The following is a 23,209-nucleotide window of genomic DNA, read 5'->3' as shown; positions in this document are numbered from 1 at the left end:
ATTTTTATAGATTCCTTTGATAGTGAGCCCATCCATGGGGGAGGGGGAGCATGAGAAAATGTACAATGCAAATTCCACTCCTCGTGTATTTGCATGCAGTGCAATGTCGCAACTCGAGAATTAAAGGACAGAGAAAGGACATTATGACATCTTTCATCAACTTAACATCATAGCTTGGCATGAACACCTGTCTGTTACTATTAGAAAGTAACACTATATTAGGCAGATAGTCCTTGCGTTACAACTGTAATTTAATCCTGCAATTACAGTCATAAGTCATGATGGTCATAAAGCAGGTCAACATGTGACTGGACCTAATTTTAGACCTTGCAGTAGATGTTAAGCAAACCTATTTTTCACTATGTGATATTTTTTTGCTAGAAACCAGAAGTAAGTAGTGGTTTCTGGCAAAAATGCCATAAATCATGATCACATGACCATAAAGGACAGCAAACATCCATAATTGCAGGCCACTTGCCATGTGCCCAGAATGTGGTGATATGACTGAAGTGGGGGCTGGATGCGGAACTTGGTCATAAGGACCTTTTGGGGCGTCCATTGTGTCTTGCTAAGTGATCAGTTGTAAGTCAAAGACAACCTGTAATGCAAATGCTCAGAGATGATATGAGTCATCTGTAAAAGTTTTTTTTTATCTCAGATCTGAAAACTGAAACATATTTCAAAAGAGTTAATATTCTTATAAAATACTGAAAAAAACACAAAGTTCAGATCTGATTAACAAGCTACTTTATTATTTTCAGTCTAGAAAAAAAAGGAACGCATTTAGCATTTGACAATTATGATTAAGGTTACTCTGTAAAAGCTGGATATGGATATGTTCTTTAATTTAAAATGATTACCATTCCCAGGTCCAAGGTTACCAGCTATAAAACACAAAAGGAACAATAAATAAAAAAATAAAGGAAATAATAGCGTACAGTTTTTTTCATCCACCCAAAGCTTTAAAAAAATAAATTAATGTTGTCAAGGAAGTCATCTCTTCTGGTTATCAAAATTTATTTCACATCTCTGCAATAACTGTAGAAACAGCACTATGTCTCTTGAATCATTTTTATTTTGTAGAATGGAGAAATTTCGGGAGAGATCGGACTAGTTGAAGACAAACATAAAAATTCTGTTTTACTATAATTTTTCGTTTGTGTCTTCCCCTCATTGTTAACTCTTGGTTAGAACTCATTGTTAACTCCTTGGACTAGTCCCTGAAGTTTCCTTGGCAACATTTTGGAAATGGTTTGCCACGAATTCCTGCCTAGTGCTGAGAGGATATGACAGATCCAAGAGTGCCTAGTTGGCTTTTTGCCTAAGGAAGGACTAGAACTCACAGTCCTCAGCTTTTGTCTCAGTGCCTTAAACACTACACTAAACCAGCTGTTATCCAAGTAATATTACCACAACTTTACTGCATTTTTGAGACATGCAGAAGAAAACAAATACAGAAGATGAGCTGCCGTATTCTTAATAGCTATAGTATTGTGGCTGGCAACAAAAAGCAACACTTTCTGATGTGTGTTAAAATATTCCAGCTTTCCCAGCCTAGAAATTTTGAGACAGATTTTTAGTATATCTCAGGTGATTTCTAAATGACACACTTACAATATGAATTGTAGTCTAAGTACATGAAAGTGCCTAGTCTTGGCTTTCTCCAGCAGGATGGCTGTAGAATCCACCGGATGGGTTATTACAGCCTTCCTGCTCAGCAGGCTAGGTCAGAACTTTGGCCACGCCTCTTCCTTTAAGCGTGTCCCCAGTTTTGACTTAGTCTTGAGCTCGGCAGCACGTACTTTTGTTAGGCTCCGTAGATCAGATAGGTTAATTAGTCTTTCTGTAAAGGTTCTGTAAAAGTTCTCCACAAGTTGAGTGCTCGGAGACTATAGGATTGGCCATCTTGCTCACAACTACATCAGAGGCTTTGAGTTCACAAAACCTCTCTAATCCAGAGGTCCCCAACCTTTTGGGCACCAGGGACCAGTTACATGGATAGAGATTTTTCCGCGGACTGGAGGGGCGTGGTTTTGTGTGCTGCCTGTCTCCTGTAGATGGGGCTTTCCTTATTTGTGTGGACTCGGTTGCTGGTATTCTGCGGCCCGGTACTGGTCCACGGACCGGGGGTTGGGGACCCCTGCTCTAATCACTTTTGGAAATTGTGTATTAAGTATTTCATAGCTCATTAACTACATAGAGACTTTCAGGATGGTAGGCTTGAAAATGCCAGGTGAGTCTGCTTTCAATCGCAAATGAAAGAAAATTGTAATCATAAGCTTAAGAATTTAAGAAGAATTAAGAAGAGCCGAGGTGGCGCAGCAGTTAGAGTGTAGTACTGCAGGCCACTTTAGCTGTCTGTGTTCAGCAGGTCAGCGGTTCAAATCTCACCGGCTCAAGGTTGACTCAGCCTTCCATCCTTCCGAGGTAGGTAAAATGAGGACCCAGATTGTTGGGGGTAATGTAAATATATATATACATTGCTTACTGGTGTACACCGCTTAGAGACTGCTTGCACTTGAAGCGGTATATAAGTCTCATAAATAAATAAATAAATAAATTTAAAGAATCTGAAATAAACAGCAAAAAGCTAAATAAGGTTTTGACCTTAGAAAGTTATAAACATGTGAAGGGTCTAGATAAAATTAGAATATTTAAGCTTTTAGGGAAAAAAATGGAATCAGTTATAAAGAACAAACAGCTTTTCATAGATCCTGTTTTGTTTTTTATAAGACATAGCAAAGCTAAGCAATTTCATGATTTCAAAAACTGGAGAGTAAGAGAAACTAAAGATTTAAAGTAGAGGAAAGATATAGGCCTGTAAAATTATACGAAATATTATAATCATAAAAATACTGAATGTGGTGTTTGTACAATGGAATCAGAATATAGTAGTCACAATAGCAACAGTGTCAGTAATAATGTCTGCTTCTATGGATAGATTATGTCCAAAAAATGTTACTGAAAAAAATGACAGGTGTAGAACAAATTTTATCTGATAAGATAGAGATGGTATCAAAAATGGATTTACAACTGACAGGGCAAGAATATGACTTTGAAAAGGATGGATCTACAAAAGAAGCTGAGATTTTAAAAATTAAAAAGGGAAATGTAAATGAAAAATGTTTGTTATCTTACAAGGGGTGAAGAGTTGCTAACTTTGTTTATACTGTGACGAAGTCACTTCATAAATTTTCTCTTTCTTTATTACGATCTTATTTTTTTCTTCTCTCCTTTTCCTTTGGTTTGTTACTCTTTATTTCCTTTTTAAGTTTAGTTTGTATTAGATTTTACTATTATAATCTACTTCTTAAGAAAACTGTGTGTGTAAGTGTGTGTGTATAACAAGCCCTTTATTTCTAAAAAGAACCAAAAGTGGTCTTTAAACACGATTGATCAATACTGCTGTTTGTTGAGAAATGGGGAAGGGTGCAGGAGTAACTAAGATCACAAACCAAGTTTGTAAACCCAGCCCCTCTTACTCCTTGCCTTTGCGAAGGTTTCAGGAAATCCTTTGAGAGTTAGACTATTTCACTTTAAAAAAAAAAAAAATCCAGGATCTGTGTACATAAAAAAAGGGTAATGATAGTTTTTCTCTATTTCTTGCTTTGAAGGTGACGTTTATTTTTATTACATATTTAAGAAGGCCTTTTGTACGTGTTTTATTTTAATTTGGACATGAGGGGTGTTTTTTTTCTTGTAAGGGAGCATTTGAAAATAATGTTACAAAATATACAAAGAAACATAGTAACAATCACAAGGGGAGCTTAATTTCCTATGGAAGCAAACTATCTTTTTGATTTGACTTCACATTAGAGTTGTAAAGAATTGCATTATAAGAATATAAGAATTCCATTAATATGGACTTCTATATCACACCTTTTGTAATTTAGATTTCATGGATAATAACATTTTAAAAACCGATTATGGTGGTAATTTGGCTTGTCTGCTCTCCCCCCCCCCTGCTCATGTTATGCCCATAAAATAAGTTGGAACCTATTTTTGTTTTTCATCTTATGATGCTTCCTCATTACATCCAAATTTGGGATTATTTTTTTATGAAACTAAATGTCAAAAAACATCAAAAAATTATGCTGGCTATCTTTTCATTGCACAAGATGGAGAAAGGGAAAATAGAGATTATGGTTTGTGAAGATGTGTTCACTATAACAAAATATAAAGCTTTTCATGAAAGGAATTGTATACATTCAGGGAACTGTTGCTATAGCAAATCTGTCTTGTGTGTGTGAAAAGGAGTCCAGAAAAATACTCCCAAGCAAAAAGTCAAATTGTTACAAAGAGCAATAGTTTCTCAGAGATAGTTTCTATCTGTGTAAAATAAATTGGTATTTAAGTAAAGATGGAATCTCATGAACAAGAAAGCAAAAATAGAACAGGTGTACTAAACAGTCATCACTTTTAAAGAAAACTACAGTGAATAGCAATATGAATATTTAAGATTTATTTTTTAAGTATACAATTGCTCACTGTTGCAAAAACTCAATCTTGACTTTGGATATGGAATTAGTGGTAAACACAATTTATAATGCTTTGATATATTTTGGTACAGCAGTAGCTCTGTATAAGGTCTGGTTGTACATGCTAACTCCATCTCTATGTCCTCATCTCTACTGGTCCTAACCTCTTTGTACTAAAATTCTGTAGTAAATTGAAAGATCTGAAAGGAACTCCTTTGTGCATTCATGTAAGCATGCTTGAACCCAGTGTCACACTCTGTTTTTGTGATGTTGATGTCTGATCTGAAAGAAAATATACATAAAGAGAAAGTAGTTTGGGGATAGTAAAAAATCTGTAATAATAATCAGGAAACAGCATGTGACTGGCGGTGTGCTATTGATGCAGAAATATTTTACAACTATATAGTTGATGTTGCTATGTAAATAAGACTTTTAAAAGTTAAACAAATTTTTAATAATAATAAAAGTATCATTAGTATACTTTGATTAATAATGCTTATCATTGATTAATAATACTTCCTTTTTAGTAAATATGAAAAAGGAAAAAAAATCATATAAGATATAAGGCAAATAATGCAAAAAGAAGGGTGTCATGATTATCTGATATTGCCATATCAACTATCTATGCTTTCTTTTTCACATGGTTACATCTATAGTGTTATGAGCAAGACTTTATCAGTTTGTGCAGAAATTCCACAATATTTTAATGTCCTGATTTTTAACAACTTTTTCAACTCCCCATTCCCACCAATGTTTTATTACTGGCTTATGCACATTTTTAGATGTTCCAGTGAATTTTTTGGGTGGCTGTGTAATATTGTTGTTTATAGCAATAGCACTTAGATTTATATGCCACTTTATAATGCTTTACAGCATTCTCTAAGCCCGTGATGGCGAACCTATGGCATGCGTGCCATAGGTGGCACGCAGAGCCCTCTCTGTGGGCACGCGCGACGTCACTCCAGTCCTAGGCCTTCAGCTGGGTTTTATAAAACCTTTTCGCTTTAGGCCTCCGCCGCCATGTGCAAAAAAAAGAGGTTCAATCAATCAATCAATTTCAACTTCTCACAGGGAAAAAAAGATCTCACAAAGTTGGAATTGATTGATTGAACTTTTTAGTCCCACCCAGTCTGCTGTTACCACCACAGCCACACCCACCCAATGGGCCACACCCACCCTTGTTCACACCCACCCAATGGTCACACCCACCCAGCACTCAACGTTACATAAGTGGGTTTTGGGTTGCAGTTTGGGAACTCGGTCTCTAAAAGGTTTGCCATCACTGCTCTAAGTGGTTTATAGATTCAATATATTGCCTCCAATAATCTGGGTCCTCATTTTACTGACCTCAAAAGGATGGAAGGCTGAGTTAACCTTGAGCTGGTCAGGATCAAACTCCTGGCAATGGGCATAGTTAGCCTGCAATACTGCATTCTAACCACCTCACTACCACAGCTCTTATAATCAGTTTGTGCTATCTCCTTACATAAGCTGAGTATATGATCTACTGTTCTGCCTCTTTGTACAATCTGCCCCTTGAATCATTTGGTAATTTTTTTCAGTTCTGATCTTGATTGCATTAATTCAAATAGCTTGCTCTTCTGCAGCCAAATTCAAGCCTTCAGTTTCTTTTTTAATGTTCCAGTTGTAAGCCAACTGGAACATTATCTACTTTCCCCTCAATCTTTTGTAGGAATTGACCATGTAACGCTTTTCCTTGCCACCATTCTATTTGTGTTTTTACTACATTGTTGCAATATACACATTTTGTTTCCTGTATATTTGATAAATTCCAATTTTTAACATGCATCAGTGCTTGTCTTGGTTGTCTTTTACATAATCAGCCAATGCATAGTTTTAGTCTTTGACAGTTTGTCCGTCTTGAAGTAAACCTGTGCCTCCATTTCTATGGGGCAGGTATAATCTATTAGTGTCACTATGGGGATGTAATGCATAGTGAATAGTCATGAGATTTCTTGTTTTTCAGTCTAAACTTCCAATTCAGCCTGGGTCCAGCTAATAATTATAGCAGTATATCATTTCACAAGTATGGCCTAAGTATTGATAACATTGATTATGTGCCACGATTCATACTGCCTCTAGCAATTTTCTCATTCTTTGGATATATTATATACTAATTTTATTTTTAACTTGTCCATTCTTGATGTTATCCAACTGTAAAATACCCAATACTTGTAGGCTTCATCCTGATGGCTCCTGAATGGTTTGCCATTGCGCATTTCAATTCCATTTCTATCTGTGATTTTACCCCACAGGTAGTCCTCAACTTATGATTGTAATGCAACCTGCCCATTTTGGTCATAAAACTGGTCACCCATCTGATCAACCCAATTTTATATATAAAATAAAATATTTTATTTTATTTGCGGCATCATAAAGTGATTGCCACAGTTGTTAAGCAAACACTGCAGTTATAAATCAACTCCATTGCTTGCTATGGGCTTGGTTTGTAAATGCCCACGTAGATGCCAGTTTTCAACAAAACATTGTAAAATGCAGTCATATGACCCAGAGACATTGAAAATGGCTGCAAATGCAGGCCAATTGCCAAGTGCCCAACATCTGTGGATTCAATTTCTAATTTTCCATAAAGCTTTAGATCATCCTTATGAAGCAAATTTGAGAATTTATTGTGTTTCCCTGAAAATAAGACCCGGTCCTTTTTTTTGCCTCCAAATAGAGGCGATCTTATTTTTTTGGGGGGAGGGGTGTCTTTTCCACTCATCTCCAGCACTGGCAGCCACGCCTAGCCAGCCCACTTCTTCTGCGGCTGAAGGAGCAGCTTCATTCTGCAACTCAGAGTGGAACTCAGGCCTGCATTTCTCAGTCAGAGGCCTTTCCGGAAGGCCACTGCAGCCGAGAACCGAGCAATGGATTCAATCCATAGCTCGGTTCTCGGCTACAGAGGCCTTGCAGAACCAAGCTATGGTCTGAATCCATAGTTTGGTTCTCAGCTGCAGTGGCCCTCCAGAAATTCGCCTGACTGCGAAATGCAGGTCTAGGGATGCCACAGAAGAAGTGGGCCCATGAGGAGAGGGCCTGGCTGCAAGGTAAGTGGGTGCTGGGCGCGTGGGGTAGCTCTACACACCCACTCTAGCTTGATTTTTAGGTGTGTGCCTCGCCCCAAAACTATGGCTTATTTGGGGGGTAGGGCTTATATTAGGCCCACCTCCAAAAGTCAAGCTAGGGCTTATTTTGGGGGTAGGTCTTAACTTTTGGGGAAATACGGTAGCCCGTTTTGCTGTATGACATCCAAGATTGGTTTTCATCAAAATCACTGACATTATTTTCACTGATTATGGTCACTGAATGGGTTCATTGAATGGAGTTTTTTGCCTGTGGTTTATTGAAAGGCAAGGCAAGCACGAGGCCATTCCATGTTCTTCTCTGACCTTAAAGATGATAAAATATTCAGATTCAGTTCATGAGCTGGTTACAGGAACATAACCCTGGTATAGAGATTTCAGGTAGAGTTCTAGCTGTAATTCACCCAATCCCAAGAATTAACAAATGGTTCTAGGAAAGAAGGAGGCAGAACTGGGAGGTAGAGTTAAAAACATCATTGCATTGCCGCAAGAGATCTAATTCCAGTCTCCCCTTGAATTCCATTGATCCTTACCTAGTGCCAATTTAGTGCTGACCATTAGTTGACTAGATTCTTGTGTATGGGCTTGAATAAATCTTCTGTGCTGCAACCGTATGAGTGCTCCTGATTCTTTGTACCTGACAGATGTTTTGGGATTGCATCCAAGGCACTTATAACTATTAGAACTACCTTTGCTGACTTTCCCCACTGTTGTTCTATTTCTGTTTGCAGGACTTTCTATTTTGTTATCTTCTCCAGTACTTTCTCTTCTATTCTGCTGTCTCCAGTACTCCCTCGTCCACCATCCAGGCTTTTTGGTCTTTCTTACTGACAGTTGCTAAGTCTGGGATGTTATATAGCAGATGCCTGTGCAGTCTTCTTGCAGAAGCTAACCAGGTGGTCCATTGTTTCTTCAGCTTCTTTGCAGAGGTGGCCCTTACTATCTGTTGCTGTCTTCTCAATTCTGGCTTTATAGGCATTTGTTCTTAAGGCTTGGTCTTGTGCAGCCAGAATTAGCCCCTCTGTCTCTTTCTTCAATGTTCCTGTTTTTAGGTATTGCCAGGTCTTGTTATTATGTGCTTTTTACTGGCAATGTAATACTGAGTCTGTGGTTGTGTTGGAGTTTAAGAAGTAGAATTATGAGAATGGTGCATATAAAAACCTTCTAAAATAATTTGTATGTTTCATTATGTTTTCTGTTACAAATAGTGCAAGAAATTCCTTTTAGCTGTAGTATATTTCTGTAGGGCTTACAATATGAAACCCTTTCATTTTCTTAAATAGAGAGTTCAAGTATCAGTTACTAATTCCATGAGAGAAATGGGGATGGTATTATCGTTTCAAAATGCAGTATACAGACAAATGCTTACCATGGCAACTATCAGTTCATAGGGTGAGTGAAAAGTCATAGGGAATTTACAAGTGGTTTCTCTTTTATCGGCCTAGGTGGCATATATGATTTTTTTTGCTTTTTGCTTTTCTGTGTTATTGTATTGACAAGGCAAGACAATTGGCTGTTTTAATTCTTTAATTTTTAAACTAAGAACTGCAAGTGTGCCATTTCTAAAAAAACCAAAGTACATATTCGTGTCAGCAGAAGGATTTGTTAAGAAATTGTTCATAAAACATGTTATTAAAGCCTGTCACTTTGGGCATAAACATATTATTAAAGCCTGTCACTTTTTTATAAGATGTCTTAAAGGCATTCATTTTATTGGTCAAATTGAAGTTTCTGAATTTTTACACATGGACTTCTTAAAAAAATAATTTCCTTTTTGCCTGCTTCTAAATTACAGTATATGGAAGCAAAAGACAATAATGTTGCTTGCAGAGTTTTCTTCTGTATTTTAAACAGCATGCTGGTGTATTTGTACACTTCAGTTATAATTTGATACATACTTTTTAAAAGTAAAGCTTTGTTCTCAAGGCAGATTTTTTTTTAGCTCAGAATGGCATCTATGTTGAGTAACGTCGATTTGGTATGACATTTAAATGACACAATAGATGCATTGTTATCAGAATGAATAGTAACATGTGAGCTTAGCCTATCCTATATGTGGCTTCATATGGGCAGGTACAGTAGTAGTCTTATACGTACCCTTTCGATTGCATTATATTTAGCTAATGGGAAAGCATTTAATAGTAACTGGTCTTATTAAGCATATACTTGAGAGAATGAGTGGCCAAAGGATAATGGATTCTACTATATAGACAGAGACCATATTAACATTTGTATTTGTAGTTCTAGTTCAGCATTTGGGATATTGTTTTGAAAAATATTAATAGTACAGTAATAGGTGCCTATCTTTGGAATAATGAAATTTATTTCCGGTGTGATCTAGTAATAGTAATAGTAGTAAAGTTGGAAGGGACCTTGGAGGTCATCTAGTCCAACCCCCTGTTCAGGGAGGAACCCTATACCCTTTCGGACAAATGGCTGTCCAGTCTCTTCTTAAAAACCTCCAGTGCTAGAGCATTCACCGCTTCTGGAAGCAGGCAGTTCCACTGGTTAATTGTTCTAACTGTCAGGAAGTTTCTCCTTAGTTCTAGGTTGCTTCTCTCCTTGATTAGTTTCCATCCGTTGCTTCTTGTCCTGCCTTCAGGTGCCTTGGAAAATAGCTTGACACCTTCTTCTTTGTGGCAGCCCCTGAGATATTGGAATACTGCTATCATGTCCCCCCTTGTCCTTCTCTTCGTTAAACTAGACATAACCAATTCTAGCAACCGTTCCTTATATGTTTTAACCTCCAGTCCCCTAATCATCTTTGTTGCTCCTCTGTACTCTTTCTAGAGTCTCAACATGTTTTTTACATCGTGGTGACCAAAACTGGATGCAGTATTCCAAGTGTGGCCTTACCAAGGCATTGTATAGTGGTATTAATACTTCATGTGATCTTGATTCTATCCCTCTGTTAATGCAGCCTAGCACTGTGTTGGCCTTTTTGGCAGCTGCAGCACACTGCTGGCTCATATTTAGGTGATTGTCTATTAGGACTCCGAGGTCCCTCTCACAGTTACTACTATTGAGCATGGTGCCACCTATGCTGTACTTGTGCATTTGGTTTTTCTTGCCTAAATATAGAACCTTGCTTTTTTCACCACTGAATTTCATTTTGTTAGTTAGTGCCCAGTGTTCAAGTTTGTCCAGATCCTTCTGTATCTTAAGCCTGTCTTCTGGAGTGTTGGCTATTCCTGCCAGCTTGGTGTTGTCTGCAAATTTGATGAGTTCCTCATCTATCCCTTCATCCAAATCGTTGATAAAGATGTTGAAGAGCACTGGGCCCAGAACAGAGCCCTGGGGCACCCCACTACACATTTCCCTCCATATAGATGCAGTTCCATTGAGGATCACTCGCTGAGTATGGCCGGTCAGCCAGCTACAGATCCATCTGGTGGTGATTCTGTCTACCCCACATTTTTCTATCTTATCAAGTAGTAGGTTGTGATCTACTTTATCAAATGCCTTACTGAAGTCCAAGTAAATTATGTCCACAGCATTCCTCTGATCCACTAATTTTGTCACTTGGTCAAAGAATGCAATTGTCTAAATTGTAAGCATACCATATTTTTTTTAAAATGCAAAGTTGGTGAAGTTTTGTATTTGAGAAAGAACCTAAAGCAACAAATTTGTTATTTCTCATTTTAATCCATTTTTTTAAGTATTTGGCATATGTTTCTACCAGGTCTGTCTTTATGCCTGGTCTTTATGTTAATAATTTGACTGCTTAATTCAGGGGTCTTCAAACTTGGCCCTTTTATGACTTGTGGACTTCAACTCTCAGAATTCCTCAGCCAGCGTGCCTGGCTGAGGAATTCTGGGAGTTGAAATCCACAAGTCATAAAAGGGCCAAGTCTGAAGACTCCTGGCTTAATTGGATGTTATAAGAGGAGATCACTCATGCTTGTGTCAATGGATAGCCTTTCATTTGACTCCTATGTAAATGAGGAAATAAACCAGGTGCAGCTTTTCAAGTCACTGGTACATACTCTGATGTGACAACTTGCTCTCACTCTTATAATACCTATTAAATATAGAGGAGCCCTAATTTTGAAAGTTTGTTCCTTATCTAGCTTATTAAAGATTCATATGAGTCTTAACTAAGACATATTGTTTATGTGATCATTTTGATTTTTGTGGTTGCATTTCATTTTGATCTTAATAATAAATGCCAAGAATATTTAATCTTAAAACACATTTATTCCTATATGTATGATTATTTAGATTTCCGTTGTAAATGAAATTTCCTATACTGTCTGCTATGGAAAAACAATAAATAGATAGACAATAATGGCTTTCTGCTTATTTTAGCTTATTCGAGGAATTATGGATCATCATCAGTTTAAGTCTTTTCATATTTATTCCTATACTCAAAACTACCTGACTCATAGCACGTATAAATCACTATAATAAAATGATATCTAGGAAAATATTTTAAGAGTTGGAAAAAATCACAACCCCATAAATAACTATGATTGTAGATAGATTTACTATTAAGTTACATTTTTCTTTCATGTAACATATATTCAAGTATAAACTTCAGTAGCATATTTTTAAGGCATGAAAGTAAACCCTTTCTGAATATTTAAACTTTATAAGAATAACTTTCTTATAAATGAGCTAGATGCTATATAGAATATGCTTAAATAGCAGTCATCTAAAGATCCTTGTTTTAATTTACTAGTAGAAAAATCTCCCATGTAGTTTGACATAGTTTACATATAAATTTATCCAATAGGAAAATAGCCATTGTGAAATGACCTCCATATATTTGCACTATAGGAATCAAAATATATACAGTTAAAATATATATTATTGATGTTATTATAATTTATGTGATTGCTCTGAGGTGTCCAGAGTTGTTAGGGATCAGGCTGCATACCGCTTAGTAAATTATTATTTATTACACATTGAAAAATATAAATGTAGAGTGATTTTGAGATTTTGGTGAAATCATTCTAATTTAGCAAGAACTTGTTAGGTCAGTCAGTCTTCTAGGTTAATCAACTTATAACAAAGCTTTCATGATAACTATGGTGAAAAAATATTGCTAGCTTTCTTAAACACTACAGGTTATTTAAAGTCCTAAATGAATGACTTGGTAAACACCAAGTCAATTTTCTGTATGAATTGCTCTATTGTCAAATATGGAAGAGTATTTACTTCCAATCCCTCAGCACATACTGTGTTGACTTATGCCAGGGGTCTTCAAACTTGGCAACTTTAAGACTTGTGGACTTCAACTCCCAGAATTCCTCAGCCTGCTGAGGAATTCTGGGAGTTGAAGTCCGTAAGTTTTAAAGTTGCCAAGTTTGAAGACCCCCCCGACTTATGCCATCAGATGATATTCTGCTGCATGTCTTTGTATACATGTATACATATACATACATATATACATATATGTATAATGTATAATATATATATACAATGTGATGTTTTAAAAACTGGCTTTCACAAAGTATATTTCAGTTTATATTTGTATTTCCATAAATTAAATCAGATACAATTTGAATTTATAGTGTTGACTGTAAAATTCATGTTCTCTGATTGAGTCAGTAAGCATTTTGGTATACGGTAGGTTTATTAGGAAGTAATATATTTATTAGGTAGTAATATTTTACCAGGCAAGATCAGTAATATTTTCTGATACTTTCATTTTGTCTATAAGTCCTAAGTTTCAAAAAACTAACTGAGTAGGGGTATGTTGCATTGTGATAGTTCTATTTCAGTTCATATTCTTTCTGTTCCTAAAAAAATTGCAGCATGGGTTAATATAAAATAAGTTTAAAATGTGCATAATCAGTTTTTATTTTTAAAATAACAAAGCTCAAAAATAGAAATCCTTACAAACAAATTACACAAATTAAGATAAAACTAGACAGTATAAATGCAAACACTAAAATCCTGAACAAAGCTCAGAACACTAAAAAGCTTATTTAATTGCTAATATGATATGTAAAATGCCAGAATGCAGAATACTGAATTCTAGACAGATTATTAAAATGTATCTAGCTTGGACATAGCATAAGTGCTGAAGAAGAAGGAGAGAGTAGGTAGCTCTTCTTTGTTCTTCTTGAAGTAGTTATAGATTGTAAATTTAATTCATTGACCCTTACGTCCATATCTAATTTAGCACATTGTTCCCTGAGTAGATCTAAATAACTGTTATCTAATTTATAGTTTTCCAATTTCTTAGTCAAAGGTGAGTGTACCAGCATATCAAAGGCACCATTATCAACATTCAATACTGAGAAGTTTCTAATTGGATTTTCAGTCTGTTTGTTTTTGTTAAACACATATCTGGTCCCAATTAAGATAATTAGTAACTAGTGGATTTAACCCATTGTCCAAACTTGGATATTCTAAGATTTAATTCAACAAGTCTATAATATGTAATGTGCAGTTGATCCTTCCTTTCCTTTGGAGTCTGTGCCATTATGAATTTGCTTCAAAATTCATAATGGCACATTATGAACTTACAAGGAAGAGAAAGCTTCCTTGTAAGTAGAACTATAGAGTAACATAAATGTGAACTGTTTCTTAAACTTAAATGTGGAATTCTTTTCTTAATTGCTGCAACTTCATAGGACCCTGGAGAACATTAGACACCTATCCAATCAATTATCAGGCTGGGACATGGTACTGAGAGAGCTTTGGTTGCGTTTATCTTGCAGAACTGGAATAGAGGAAGAGCAGTTATCCAGTTCTTCCAATGGCTTTCCCTAAATCAACCATGTATTCTTCTGGACCATCTACAGGCATTAGGAGGGAGGGTCCAATATTGTATTGGTTCTCCTACTTTCTCTTACATCAGGTCCAAATAGTATTAACATCAGGGAAGAGATGGAGCCTGGGCCCCCTAATGTGTGGGCTACTCCTGGGATTAACACTCTTGCCCTTCCTGTTCACCATCTACATGCAGGATGAGATAAATGGGGCTCATCTGTCATCCATATACTGATGCTACCCAGTTCTTTTGTCTTGCCTCCTGGCCCAGTTGCTGGAGATGTGCAAGCCTGGATGGAGATTCAGAATCACACTCAGGATAAAACCTGACAAGACTATGTGACTGTGGATATCTGGACCACTTGGGACCAGGAATATTCCAGCTTTAAATATGAATGGAATTCTTCAGCACTTGCATACAATCTGAGCACCTTTTTGAATTCACAATTCCTGTGTAAGAAGCAGATAGCTGCTGTGGCAAGGAAGGTCTTTGCACAAATTCATCAGATCCATCAACTTTACCTGTATATGGACCAGGAAGGGTTTTGGACCTGATTTGATCACATCTTTTATCGTTTATTGTAATGCCCTCAACATGGGGCTGCCTTTGAAATCCATTCAGAAGTGCAGTTGGTCCAGATTGCAGGAGCACAGGTAACTATTAGCATTCCATAGCATGTAAACATCTCTGCTTTATGATCAGGGCTGCCTGCCAATAGGCTTATGGGTACAATCCATGATGCTTATTACTACTTATAAAATTCTCCATGACATAGAGCCTGTTATATGAGGGAACATCTATCTTCTACAGTTTTTGCTCATCCTGTACAGTCCTATCCATTAAACAATGTTGGCTGATGAGACCTACAATCAGGCTGTCTGTGTTGGAGATTAATTTGCACCACACCCTGATATATCCAGTTAGGTCTTAAAATATGATTCTTCCCCCTTGTCTTGGACTCAAAGGTACGGGTTCTTTGATAGATAGGTAGGTAGATAGGTAGGTAGCAGATAGATAGATAGATAGATAGATAGATAGATAGATAGATAGATAGATAGATAGACAGACAGACAGACAGACAGACAGACAGACAGACAGACAGACAGATCAATCTTTTTAGATTTTTTTTTTCTGGTGGGGGGCATATCCAGATACTTGATGTTCTTTTGTTTTGATTTTGGATTGTTTTCATATTTAAAAAAACAATTTCTCAACAGAAAACAAAATATTGAAAGTGGACTGGGCTAAGTAGATTTTCTAGTGAAGCCTCTTCCATAGCCAGAAGCTACTACAGAGGTCCCCTTTCCTTAATTAAAGGGATTCTTTTAATTTTAGAATGAGAGACATGTATAGGAAAGTCCATAGGGATTGACCTTTGAAACATAGGCAGATCCTCACTGTGGCCACACTTGTTAGAGTACGAATAAGGATAAAATTATGATTGTCTTTCTTCGAAAGCAAAATAGCTTTGTGGCTTTCTAAAAACTACCACTTGTATTACTACAAAAGCTTCCCACGATGTACTTCCTCAAATACATAGAATATAATTCTTAGAGAAGATCATTATACATGTTGTTGCCTGCTAAGAGAAAGGAAATGTAAATTGTGGCTGGGAAAGTAAATGATCGAACTTTTGTTGCTTTACAAGTGAAATGAAACAGGTGTAAAGTGTTCCCAAGTTTTCATATCCCTCTATTTTTCTGTCCCTTCCTCTTCCTGCCCTGTGTGAACACCTGTATGTATTCTTCTTGCAGACACTACACTCCGAGTCTGATGAAGTGATCTGCAATCTATGACAGCTTATCTGACTTTTATATGTTGTTGTTGCTTTGGTTGCAAAAGATCACCTATAACTCCACAATGTGGAATGTCTTCAAAAAGAGGATTAGGAAGTTAGAACACATAGATTGTAATCCATGATCCACAAAAAATATACTATAAAAGAGAAACTTGAGGGGGAAAAAATCACTATTCTCCAGAACAGGAGATGGATAATCCACGGATGGGTTTTCTCTGTCTGCCTGCTCTTGAGACCAAGTAGCCAAAGCTTGACACGCCCCCACTTCCTGTGGAGTCCATTCTTAACTTGGTCTCTGCTCGAAGAAGACTCGTTTTGGCGTGGCTCTCAGCTTATCAGGTTAGACAAGAAAACACTTCCAATACAGAGCTCTCCCCTTCGGTCTATCTTCGGCACCCAGGGTATTTACCAAGATACTAGCAGCGGTAGCCGCCAAACTGAGAAAAATCCCAATACGTGTCCAATGTTACCTAGACGACATACTAATCCAAGCAACATCCCTACAGACAGCTCAGGCGGACGTAAGGACCGTCATTCGCGTCCTCCAATTACACGGATTCTCAGTAAACTTTCAGAAGAGCCAGACAGTTCCTTCGTCCAGGCTGCTGCATCTGGGGGCCATGATAGACACAACCAACTGTATGGTCTATCTCTCCCAAGACCGGGTGGCCGGCATCAGGGAACTGGCTCGCTGGGTTCACAGGCAACGTTCAGTTCCGATACTAACACTTTCCCAATTATTGGGCAAGATGGTATCGGCCATAGCCATTGTACCCTGGGCCAGGCTCCACCTACGGGAACTACAGTGGTTTCTGCTCCCTTACCAACGGCAGAACACCAGCGCATCCAACCACCTAGTCAGGGTCACGGCACAAATCCGCATGGCGCTACGCTGGTGGTGCTCTCGGGCCGTGACCGAGGGGTCACCCTTCAAGGAACCAGTCAGAGTTACCATCACTACAGACGCCAGTCTGTATGGTTGGGGAGCCCATCTGGACTCCCAGTTTGTACAGGGACGTTGGTCCGCCACGGATCTGAGAAACAACATCAACTGGCTAGAACTCAGGGCTATCCACCTAGCCTTGCAACAATTCAAAGACAGAATCAGAGGCCACCACGTTCTAGTCCTAACAGACAACGTAGCAGCCAAGGCGCACATCAATCGGCAGGGGGGGACCAGATCAAAAACCCTGATGACAGAGTCACGACTCCTATTCAGCTGGGTAGAGCCCAATCTGAAGTCACTAAAAGCGGAACACATATCGGGGGTCAACAACCAGCAAGCGGACTTCCTAAGCCGCACCACAGTGGACCCTTCGGAGTGGGGGCTACACCCGAACTTGTTCCTAGACATCTCCCGCAAGTTCGGGTACCCGATCCTCGATCTGTTCGCATCATCAGACAATGCCCAGCTCCCCAGATTTTACTCTCGTTACTTCAACCCGCGAGCAGAGGGGACGGACGCTCTGAGAACTCAGTGGCCTCAGGGTCTGCTTTATGCCTTTCCCCCACTACCACTCATACCGGCGGTCATCCGAAAGCTGATTCAGGAGCGGGCAGAAGTGATCCTAGTAGCACCATATTGGCCACAGAGACCGTGGTTCGCCGACCTGATGAACCTGTCTCAGTCGCCCCCATGGAACATTCCCCCTCATCAAGTGTCCCTACACCAGGGAACCATCAGTCACCCGGAACCCCAATGGTTACAACTGACCGCCTGGCACTTGAGCGCCAGATAATGGCACAGGAACTATTCTCTCCCGGGGCCATTACCATAATTCAAGCTTCACGCCGTCCGGCAACAAACCGCATTTATGACTCCACTTGGAAAAATTTTTGCCTTTGGTGCAGGGAACGGCAGTTTGACTTACACAAACTCTACATCCCTCAGATAGTAGATTACCTCTTGGAGGGACTAGACAGAGGCCTCGCCCCCGCGACCATCCGCAGGCAAGTGGCGGCCTTGTCCACCCTCCTCACCTGCACGGATTCGGTTCCCTTAGCTCACCACCCCAGGATCCGCGCCTTTATCAAGGGCGCCTATAACACCAGACCTCCAGTAATTCACAGGTACCCGTCCTGGGAACTACCGCGAGTCCTTCACGCACTCACTCGGTCACCATTTGAACCATTGGCGACCGTTTCCTTGCGACACCTGTCGCTAAAGGTGGCGTTCCTGATTGCCATCACATCGGCCAGACGAATTTCGGAACTGGCCGCACTGTCAGTCAGAAACGACCTATGCATTTTCCACAAGGACAGGGTGGTCCTTAGGTTAGATCCTGCCTTCATACCGAAGGTGAATTCACTCTTTCACAGGACACAGGAAGTAATTCTCCCAAACTTCTGTCCAAATCCAACACATGACCGGGAGCGGCAGTGGCATACATTGGACGTCCGCAGAGCCTTGCGGCGTTATATAAAGCGTACAGAACCCTTCCGCAAATCGGAGGCCCTATTTGTGTCCTTCCAAGCGGGCACCTTGGGGCGGAAAGTTTCCGCGGGCACCATTGGAAGGTGGATCCGAAGCTGTATCGCAGAAGCTTACAATGTATCATCCCTGCCGCCCCCAAGTCATCTCACAGCCCATTCCACCCGAAGCGCTGCAACTTCGGCGGCATGGGCTACCCAGGCGTCAATCGAGGAAGTTTGCAGGGCCGCGACATGGTCCTCGCCTTCCCGTTTATACGACACTACAAGATAGACCGCTTTGCATCGGCGGACGCCTCCTTTGGTAGGAGGGTCCTCCAGCAAGTTGTCTCAGAGATCAATCTACCGGCCTTATCTGTTTCCCACCCCTTGGGACAGTGAGGCTTTGGTACGTCCCATCCGTGGATTATCCATCTCCTGTACTGGAGAAGGGGCGTTGGTCTTACCTGAACGCCTTTTCTCAGTACGGAGATGGATAATCCACACCCACCCCAAGGCCAGCAGGCCGCTAGTAGGGAGCTGAGAGCCAATACCTCGTCAATCATCAGCCAATTCGCCCTCGTTAAGAATGGACTCCACAGGAAGTGGGGGCGTGTCAAGCTTTGGCTACTTGGTCTCAAGAGCAGGCAGACAGAGAAAACCCATCCGTGGATTATCCATCTCCGTACTGAGAAAAGGCGTTCAGATAAGACCAACGCCCCTTCTCCAGCACTGGAGATGGAGAATTCACTAATGGATTTAGACTGTGTTCCTGCCCAATCAGATCAAGTCAGCCAAAGTTGCAATGCCTGTCCTGGCCTAGAGTGTCCCAGTCTTGACTTGATCTTGCCCAGTACAGATGTGCAAGTTTGGCTCTTAGGCAGGGACAGTCTCCATTAGTGGATTTTTCCATTACAGGCCACAGCTTACTGAGCAGCGCTGGATTCAGCGCTGGTGTTCAGTTTACTGTTCCCTTTCTCCCATTTTATTGTTTAACCAGATTGAGGAACAAACTCTCTTCTTTCCCTTCTCGTAACATCTTGAGACAGAGGAAAGTTATTCTCCACCCCTCCAACCCCTGATTCCCTTCTCATTCCTGGGCAGCTCTGGGATCAGGGCTGCTCTGGGTCCCTAAAAGCGTTTTGTTTGCCCCTATGCGTTTCTTAGTCTTACCGGAGCCTGCGGCTGCAGCTCCGGTCCCCACACATGCGTGCAGGCGAGGGAAGTCCTTTGGAGCCAGCATATGTCCGGAAGCTCCGTTTGGGAAATTTTTGTCTTTTTCAGCTTTCCAGAGCTGCGGCTGCAACTCCGTTGCCCAGAACAGCCGAATTATTTGCTGCCTTGTTTGTTTGAGTCGCTGGCTGCAGTCCTCTAAGTGAGATCACATGTTCCCTCGGGCAGCCGTAAATCGGCTGTTTGAAGAGGCGCGCCTAAAAATAGAGAGTTTGCAGCCTCCTTTGTCAAGGAATGGCGTGGGATGATTGCCGAGTAGACGACCACCCCAAGTTTGCTACCAACTGTGTTCTGAGCTGCAGGGCCTCAGCATTACTCTTTCAGCGCTCAGGCCTTGCCTCAGTCCCCTCACGCGACTGCCATTTTGAGGACCTTGTGAAACCTGTGATCCAACAGAGGAAGGGGCTCCTTCCTCCAACCTCCCCCCCACATCCCACTTCATCTTTCTTGGATCCCAAGAGCGACAGGATAAGGATAATTCCACACCATAGTGCTGGAATTTAGGAGAATCTTCCAGAGGGTGTGTGGTCACCATTTTGTTAACATTGTGTGTCATTCAGGCCTTCGTTTTTCCTTGGGTGGCCATTTTGTGGCTCACACAGGGCTTCTGCTCTCTGTGTAGGGCTCTTAGGGCACCATTTTGGATCCTTTCATCAACATTCCAAGGCCTGCCAGGCCTCAGTTAGTATTTAACCCCAACAGCCACTCAGGCCCATGATATACCCATTTCACAGCCTGCTTAACAGGATTGAATCTATCTGCCTTGTTCCTGTTCTTTCCCATGCATTTAACCTCCTTGGATTCAATTTCTGGGTTTTTGGTGTCTCCAGGTCTCCCTGAAAACCAGGATTACCCCATTGTGATCCTGGGCCTAATCATATTAACAGCTATCTGGGTTCCAGGTGTCCCCTATCATGCGTCTGTCCTTATTCACACAAACAGCTCTGTCTGGATACCAGGCGTCCTCTATCGTGTGCCTGTTCTTATCCACACAATCAGCTCTATCTGGATTCCAGCCATCCCCTTTAGTGTGCCTGTCCTTATCCAACCAATAGTAGTCTCCGGATACTAGGGGTCCCCTATCGTGCTCCTGTGTTACCCGAGAATGGAGGATACTAGACCCTCCATAAAGGACGTTTTGCCGTCCTCCTCGACTGCAAAATGCCACAAATTCTCTAATCAGGAGGCTGAAGCCAAGCTCTCGGCCAAGGCCAAGGCCAGATCTACCTCAAAAACCTCCAAAGAAGCTGAAAAACAAGCCAGCAGGAGACACCAAGCCCTAGAGAAGGAATTTTCTAAAGCACAGAAACTAGCCGTGTTGGGAGACCTCACAGGCCGAAGTGCCTTCCTTTGATCTACCCCTGGGGCCCTCCGCTTCTCCCCTGGGGATATGGTCGACAGGGGAACCTTTCCTGTCTCCTGCATCAGGGGACACGGACCGTGTTCATCCCATCGCTCAGCCCTCCGCTTCACGGGCTCAACACATGGCCCCTGAAGCTACTTTCACCTCTACTGCGGCCGGGCTTAGGCCGAGTGAACCGGTCCCCCTTCCCACAGAGGACCACCTAGCTGAGATGATTGTGCAGGCGGTAGAGCTCGCTCTTGAGGCCAGATTGCAAGCGACTAGGTCAGCCGCCGTCAACGTTCTACCCACTCACCAGCCAGCCACTGAGTCCTATCATGCGCCTTCTTCCCCTTCTCAGTCCACTAACTCGGGTGACTCGTCATCTCACGAGTACGAGGCTGATCTGGAGATTCTGATGTCTGAGGAGGAGGAACCTTCCCCTGAGACACCATCACTTAGCGGTCTCTTTAATCCTTCCTTTTTTGTTCCCCTGCTTTTCAAGGCCACTTCCACGGCACATCTTGGACCCGATCCTTCCACGCCGGCAACTTCAGCTACTCCAGACTCAGAGGCGGATCCGAATTTCACCGAACCAGTAACAACACAACACCGCAGTCCTTGTCCACCCATGTTCCTCAATGCGATCCGAAAGCAGTGGGTTTCCCCGGCCTCTTTTCCCCTTCCAAGTAGCAATGAGAAAAGGTTTTATAACGTGGCCCATGACTTGGAGGAGGCTCTGGAGGTTCCTGCGGTAGATGAACCTTTAGGCCCCCTTGTATCTCCAACCGTCATTCCTGGCAATGTTACTGAGGCTCTCAAGGCCGAGGACCGTAAATGTGAGCTCTCTTACTGCAGAACACATCAAGCTGTGTGGGCTATCAGAGCAGCTACCTCTGCATCCTTTTTTAACAGGTCTACTCTCCGCTGGCTTACACAGCTTCAGGCCAGGATACCGGTGGAGGATATCGGCACGCATCAAGATCTGAGTAAGATGGTGGCGGCTACAGAAAATGCTTCTGATGCCACCCTCCAGGCCACCAGATTTTCCTCCAGAGCCATGGCATCCAATGTCATTGGCCGCCGTATGCTCTGGTTGAAACACTGGCATGCTGACGCCAAGTCCAAATGGCGCTTATCAGCAGCCCCTTATCAGGGAGGAAAATTGTTTGGTGAAGCTCTGAATCCTTACCTTACTGAAAATAAGGATAAACGTAAGGTCCTCAATCACCTCCTTAAACGATCAGACAAACGGCCCAACACCTACTCACGGAGGCAGTCCTTTCACGCAGGAGCCAGGTCGAACTATTCCCAGCCCAACCGTTCTTTCCCTATCAGACAGGACAGACAATATGACAGATAGGTTTCCAGACCCAGGCAACAATTTCAGGGCAAATGGCCCTTTCGTGGGAGCAGCCGCCCATTCCCCTGATCCAGGTGACTCTCAGGCAGATCCTCCCATTGGGGGAAGACTCTCTCTTTTTGCCCGCCAGTGGGAAGCCACCACCACGGATGCATGGGTCCTAAACACTGTGCGTCACGGACTGTCCCTGGAGTTCATCTCCAATCCCCCGAATCGCTTCATTTCTTGTCCCCAACTAAGAAATCCAACAAAGAAAAGACTAATGCGAGAGGCCATTCGTCACCTCTTAAACATACAGGCCATAGAACTGGTGCCGTTGGATCAGAGAGGTCGGGGGTTTTACTCCATCCTCTTCGTCGTCCCCAAAGCATCAGAGGGATGGACAGCCATCCTAGATCTAAAAGGATTAAACTATCTTCTTGCATACCACAAATTCAAGATGCAAACCTCCAATCCATCTTGGGAAGTGTAAGAAGGGGGGGACTTCCTGACATCCATCAATCTCACAGAAGCGTACCTCCACATCTCCATCTCTCTCATCCACCACCGTTTTCTAAGATTCGCCCACAGGGGACACTATTATCAGAACAGGGTACTCCTGTTCAGCCTAAAGGCTCCGAGAGTCTTTACCAAGATCCTGGTGGTTCTAGCAGCTCACCTGAGAATGGTGCCAGTCAGAGTCCAGTGCTACCTGGACGACATTCTAATCCAGTCATCGTTGATCCAGGCCGCTCAGGCAGATCTTGAACTGGTGA

General features: G+C 41.3%; 1 protein-coding gene across 2 annotated transcripts in view; it reads left to right on the top strand.

Moving 5' to 3' along the window:
* The window catches only part of MBD5 (methyl-CpG binding domain protein 5), a 198,792-nt gene that overhangs the window by 88,431 nt on the left and 87,152 nt on the right, over nucleotides 1–23,209 (top strand). The window lies entirely within an intron of this gene.

This window comes from Crotalus tigris, unplaced genomic scaffold (assembly GCF_016545835.1).
Source record: "Crotalus tigris isolate CLP2741 ecotype Arizona unplaced genomic scaffold, ASM1654583v1 scf7180000024369.3102671, whole genome shotgun sequence".
NCBI lineage: Eukaryota > Metazoa > Chordata > Lepidosauria > Squamata > Viperidae > Crotalus > Crotalus tigris.
This window is presented reverse-complemented; position numbering and strand designations above follow the sequence as displayed.